Below are 7,407 nucleotides of genomic sequence, written 5' to 3'. Positions count from 1 at the left end.
TGGCCGTTTGATTTTTTTTTTTTTTTTTTTTTTTTTAAAATAGCCGTTGGGCCCGCCAGGCCCGCCAGGACCGGCCCAGGCCCGCCTGCCGGTCCCGGGCCAAACGGTCCCGGGCTCGTGGGCTCAACCATGGAGACCAGCCCGTGACGGGCTCAGAGGCCCACCAAGACCGGCCCACCCAGGACCGGCCCACCAGGCCCACCAGGCCCGTTAGGACCGCGGGCCCGGTCCGGTCCGGTTCAGGCCCGGCCCACCGAGCAGCATTAATCACATATCCCTGCAAAAAATGTGCCTATCCAAATTGATGTCCCAACAGGACCATCTACTAGCATGAGAGCTAGTGAGCTTAAAGCACGCCTAAAGCGTGGTAGGCCTTTGGGTTCTAAGGATCGAAATCATCGGAAAAGAAAATCGACAAATAATCAAAACGATACTATGAAGGGATCCTCCTGAAGAGACCCAAGATCTGATTATTTCTGACATTCCTGAAGAAATCAATGAACCCGAGATTCAAGTGAGTGAGAAGCTTTTAATAAGTTCTACTGGTGAAGGAATTAATTTAAATTGATTTGAAATAGTGGTGGATAATATTTTTACATATAATATTGCACTTAACATTATGCAAGATAGTGAGGATCTTGAACCCCGATCTAATGACGAATGTCGACAAAGATCTGATTGGCCAAAATGGCAAGAGGCAATTCAATCAGAATTGAACGCACTTGCTAAAAGAGAGGTCTTTGGACCAGTAGTTCAAATATCTGTTGGTATAAAACCAGTTGGTCATAAATGGGTTCTTGTGCGAAAAAGGAATGATAAAAATAAAATTGAAAGATTCAAAGCTCACCTTGTCGCACAAGGATTCTCACAACGATCTGGAGTTGATTTTGATGAAGCATATTCACTTGTTATGAATGCCATAACATTTTGATATCTCATCAGTTTAGCACAACATGAAAAGCTTGAAATATATCTAATGGATGTAGTTACAGCTTATCTGTACGGTTCACTTGAAAATGAAATTTATATGAAAATCTCCAAAGAATTTAAAATGCCTGAAGCAAATTCAAAATCTCGAAAAATATATTCAATCAGATTACAAAGATCATTGTACGGTTTAAAGCAATTTGGGTGTATGTGGTATAATCGCCTTAGTGAATATTTGCTGAAAGAGGGTTACATAAATGATGTTATTTGTCCATATATTTTTATAAAGAAAATGGCATCAGAATTTGTTACTTGTTATTTATGTTAATGACATAAATCTTGTTGGAACTCCAGAAGAGCACCAAAAGGCAATTGAATATCTTAAGAAAGAATTTGAGATGAAAGATCTTGGAAAGACAAAACTTTGTCTTGGTCTGCAAATTGAACATTTAGCAAATGGGATCTTTATCCATCAATCTGCCTATACAGAAAGGGTCTTAAAACGTTTTTACATGGACAAAGCGCCCATTGAGTACACCAATGGTTGCTCAATCACTTGAAGTGAATAAGGATATGTTCCGACCTTCAGAAAAGGATGAGGAACTCATTGGTCCCGAAATACCTTATCTTAGTGCAATTGGTGCATTTATGTATCTTGTTAATTCTACAAGGTCTAACATAGCATTTTCTGTTAATTTACTAGCAAGAAATAACTATTCTCCTACACGGAGACATTGGAATGGGATATTGCAATATTTAAAGGGGAACATGTGATATGGGTTTATTTTATTCCAACAAAGGTAGTGCAGATCTTGTTGGTTATGCAGATGCAGGTTATTTATTTGATCCACATAAAGCTCGATCTCAAATCGGGTACGTGTTTACATGTGGAGGTACTGTCATATCATAGTGCTCCACAATGAGTTTATCCTTTCAGCACTCCGTTATGAATAAATATTACTCTCGGTAGAAAATTATCTATATCTAGTGCAGTAGCATCTTACAAGCAGCTTACACAGCAGATTGAACATGTGGAGGTACTGTCATATCATAGTGCTCCACAATGAGTTTATCCTTTCAGCACTCCGTTATGAATAAATATTACTCTCGGTAGAAAATTATCTATATCTAGTGCAGTAACATCTTACAAGCAGCTTACACAGCAGATTGAAGAAGCAGCTTACACAGCAGCTTCATTTCTTCTATAAATAAAGGAGATTTCAGTTTATTATAGACATAAGTTTGAATTTTGAATAATATATTAATTTTTCTCTATACTTGTCTATATTTTATAATCTTTATTTCATAACAAATAAATATAAAAGGAAAGGAAGAAAAATTACTTTAATTTAATACGTGTTGTTTGGACGTATTGGATGGAGATTCTACAACAAAGGGAAACGTGGGGTTCATGCATGGAAACAGTATCCACTTTTGAACATTTGTCAAATAATTGGCTATTCCTAGTTCTAGTTCCTAGAAAGGATAGCAAATTCCTAGAAAGAATAGCAAAATCAGAATTCAATTTATGTAATTTTCTGAGCAAAAATATCCTCCTAAACACAACCATTTTCTTGTTCAACATCAAATAGCATGGAAAGATCTAAAAACCTAAGTGTAGTATTTATCTTTTGGCTTGTCACATTTTCCTTTGCAACTATTCACACATATGGGGATGCTGCACAAAAGAACGTCCGAGACAAGCAACAAGAAGCCTATTCTACCCTTCTAACATCGTCGTTGCGATCTTGGGATAAGGTCAAGTCGTATATCAATCAACTCCAACTTAAGTTTTTTCCTCCTGATTTAGAGTAAGCTCTCTATTCCCCCATTGAACTCTCTTTTTTCCCTTTTCATTTCTTTGCTGTTCTTGAATTTGTTGTTCTATGTGTTCCACCGTTTCATGATATCCAGGGGCGGATGCACGTATACCCGAGCGGCGTCAAGTGACACCGCTTCATCGAAAATTTCTACCAATACACATAAAGATTACTTAACGAAAATATATAGTGTTACCCATAGGCGGAGCTAGGAATTGAAGTATGTGGGTTCTAAATTTTAAAATAAAGCATTGCTTTAAGCGAAAATCAAACCCCCATCTTTCCCAGCGAACTCATAGCCCTTACCATTGAACCAAGACCCCTTTTGTTACTGGGTTCGGCAGTATATATTTATATAGAGTTAGTAAATATTTCAATACAAATATAGGGTTCCGAAAAAAGTCACCGGGTTCGCCCGAACCCGCATCTACTATTGTAGCTCCACCCCTGGTGTTACCAGTGACCCCATTTAACTATTGATACTCCGTGGTCCACTGGTTAAGTTTGTCAATTTATGGGTAAAAGTGAGCGGATCAAAACTCATTAACCACATTAATTGCTTAAAATTTTTAGCTTCATTATTTAAGAACAACTAGTATGGACGAAGATCGTTCATAATCATTTTCTAAGTATAACTTTTTTAGCCCCATTGTTTGAAAACAAATAGTATGGACGAAGCTCATTCATAAAAATCTAAGTGATAAATTAATTCTATTTCTATAGAAAAATTGTCTTGTTCTTTTGTTTTTTTCCTCTAACATAGATGAAGAATAAAAAGACAGAATTTTTATGTTTATGGTGGAATTTTTTTAAATATTTACTGTCGTTAATTAGTAGCTTTATCATTCAATATTCATTTTAGTTTTTAAAATGTGACACCGCTCGCCGATGATATCGGAAAATATTTGGGGGTCGTTTGGTTGGGAAACAAGTTATTCCAGGATTAATTATTTCGGAATTACTTATTCCGGAATTATTATTCCACACTCCTATAGGGATAAAAATAGCACTATAATCCCGAGATAACTAATTCCGAGATTAGTTATACCGCAATTTTATCCTAACCAAACGTTGGATAAACTCATCTCAAATTTAATGTTGATATTAATTATCTCTTATCTATCGTACCAAACGAGTCCTTACTTTACCAGTTGTTTAGACCAAAATATACTAACTTACAAGGTTATGTGATTAAATACAAAGAGAATGTATTTTGATCAACCATGGTAAGATGATAGAAGTTTATATGATAAAATTTGTAATACATCTCCGTTGATTTGGTGTAAACATCTAGCGCGGCGAAGATGTGTTTGTCTTTGTCAGATTTGGTCCTTCTTAATTGGGTTGAATTGATTCGACCAAAAATCCTATGCTTATACACAATACGTACACTACTTTTTCTTTTCCTGAAAGTTTTGTGAGGACTACTTTAGGATGACGGACAATGAACCATAGGGGTTTAATTGATTACCCGCGTAATTCCAGCAAAGTGAAGATACTCAGCTCTTCACTTTTGAGATTGGATTGCATGTGTTTATAGATTGAACGAGATGTAAGTCAGGATAAATGCATGGTTGGGATTTGCTAGCTGAGTTAAAGGGATAGTCGTAATATTCCTGAGAATGATAATGTAGAGATTGTTGTCAGGAGCGGCTCAAACGTGAAGCAACTAAGCGGTCGCTTTAAGCCCCAAATTTGAGGGGCCCCATTTTTAGAAATAGTAGGCTTATGTCTTTTTTGTATGGAAATTTAAGTTATCATTTAGAAGAAAATTTTGAGTACTATTTGTAATAAATGTGTATTATATATAAAGAAACAATTTGATGTAAATATTGATAATAAAACCATAAAGTCTCTTGAAATATTTTTTAGAGTTGATTAGTTCTTATACATAGTAGATCAAGCCATGTTTTCACTTCAATAAAGATTTTGAATAGTTTGAAGTGTATAAAAGTATTTTTGATTTTCTATTTCGTGTAAAAAATTGAATCAAGTTGAAGATAATACTCTAATTGATATATATTCAATCAGTTAAGAAAATTTGATTCTTTTTCAAATGTTTATATTGTTTATAAAATAATGTTAACAGCTCTGATCCTGTAACAGTTGCTTCACCGAAAGAAATTTTTTTAACACCAAAATTAATAAAATTTCGCCTAAGATCAATAATGTCTCAAGAAAGATTAAAAAGATTAGCTATATTATCATTTGAGAGAGAATGATTAGAAGAAATCGATTATAAAAAAATTATTAATAAATTTGCATCTCAAAAAGCTAGAAAAATAGACTTCAAATAAAAATTAGAAGTTTTTGTTTAAGTTTAAGGCCTCCAATTTTGGCTTTAGGCCACAAATGTTATAAAGCCGCCCTGATTGTTGTATTTGGTAGTTATACTGTTATTTCTCCATTATCATGTTCAATTTTGTACTGGAACATATTATAAAAACTTTTACGCTTTAAAGCGACGATAATTTTATTTTTTTAAGAATTACTTACTATATCTTTAACAACCTTGCATTAGAACACAACATTTTTGTTCTCATTTGTGATAAAGTGAGTTTGGGATTGGGGCTAATTTAATAAAATAGTCAGTTTTGGGAGCAAGGAGGTTGCTACTGCTGATGGTGGTGCCAAGGAGAGGATGAAAGAGGCTGCCCAGAAGAGCTTTGGTAAGAGCAAAGAAACCGTTGAGGAGACCGCCAAATCGGCTGCTAAGGTGGTGGAGCAGACAGTGCATAAAACAGTTGAGAAAGTGAGAGGAAGTGCGTCTTCTGGACATGATCATGACGAGCTCTGAGAAAGCTCTACTGCTAAAACAGAAAATGAAAATCATTCCTCTTGAGCCAAGGAATGATAATTGATAGCTATAGAATCACTCTTTAGAGAATACTTTTTTAGTTAGCTAATCTTGTTATCTTTTAGCTTAATTGTTGTTGTAATTCTGATATATATCCCAAAGAAATGGTTGAATGGATGAGATATAATATTATGGAGATTTTAGATGTATATTAATTTTGAGGTTGCGGTAAGAATTCATGAATTTAAAATTCTAGATTTGATTTTGAATTTATGAGTTCATAATTCGGTGATACATATGCCTCGAGTTTGGATGTGTACCAAGGTAATTACCTAGAACCTATATTGTGGAAGTTGTATCGAACTATTTGGTGGATTAGTCTTCAAATATCAATAGGTTAATGTTTCGTTCATATATCTTTCCAAAGGAAATATTATAAAAAGAATTTCCATATAAATAATATACTAATTAAAGATCTACGTACACAAAAATTAATTTATTATAAAATCACAAATATAAAAATATAAACAAAAATATTCTCGAAATATTGATCCACTTTTAAAGACAAAATATATAATTCAATGTAGGATAAAATTGTTAATATTTAATATTTTACCAATGCTTCAAATTCAACTAAGACTTTTATTCAAAAGATAGGGCTAAATTTGTAACGGATTCTAACTTAAAGAATCCCAATTTGATTAGGATTGGATTCTCACCTTTTTCAATCTTTTTTACTTTAATTAGATTACAATCTGACGTTAATTAGAACTCTAATTAAGTTGGCTAATGGCTATTCCTATTCACATAAGCTCTGTATTCTGAAAGCATCAGCTTCTCGTCCTCAGGGTATTGCTTTTACAGAAGGTATTGATCTTTTTTTTAAAGAATATTTTTTATTTTTTCTAATATATATATGTATATATATCGTAACTAGTTACAATTAGTCTCGGCTGTGCCCCGGCACAACAACCATAGTAAAAGGCAAACTCATTTGACACATTACAATTTTACGTGTAATATTCTCACCAAACCCTTTTCCAAATGTGTCTAACACACTTCATAGATCTTCATTTGCTACCTGGTCGTATGATGTCTAGGAGAGAAAATAACGAAAATAGCCCCAAATATTTGAAGGATTGGTCTATAATGGTCTTTAAATATATACTTAATCAGTTTTAATCCTTTATATTTATCATATTTTAGCACTTTTGGTCTCTCTGATCTACTTTACAATCTTGGGAGTAGTTATGTTTTATGATAAAATTAGCTTCTAAGAAATATGTAATCATTTGAATTTTAAAATAAAAAAGTTATTGGGACAGTTTCTCCCAATTCATGCCAAAATGGGAAAACAATACGCTTCGTTCCACCTTCCATTATAGTATGAAATAGTGATTGAGTCAACATTTATGTCTCATTCGGACCTTCATCAACACACCTTATTGTCGAAACTTTAAAGTTATGTATTTTCTTAAGATACGAATTGGGGAAATGTATATGGAAAAGTCTTTCGTGATGTTTCTTCAATTTAAATAGTTCACATATTTTTCACAAGTTAATTCTTTCAAATACAATTATTATTGTGTGTTTTAAATATAACGAAAATCAAAAGTGCTAAATTTAAGTAAACATAAAAGATTAAAACTGTTTAATTATATAATTAAAATGTTATTTTTGACCGACTGCCAAAATGATGATAAATTGAATGTATTCTAAATAAAACACCTTAAAACATTCAAAGGTGTAATATATAAAATACGAACAAAAGGCAATAATTTCAATTGAATTTTCCTAAATTCATTTAGGAAAAAATACAAATAATTGTATTTTTTGAAAGCACTATCAACTACTTAACTTGCA

Source organism: Nicotiana tabacum, chromosome 13 (genome assembly GCF_000715075.1).
Source record: "Nicotiana tabacum cultivar K326 chromosome 13, ASM71507v2, whole genome shotgun sequence".
NCBI lineage: Eukaryota > Viridiplantae > Streptophyta > Magnoliopsida > Solanales > Solanaceae > Nicotiana > Nicotiana tabacum.
This window is presented reverse-complemented; position numbering follows the sequence as displayed.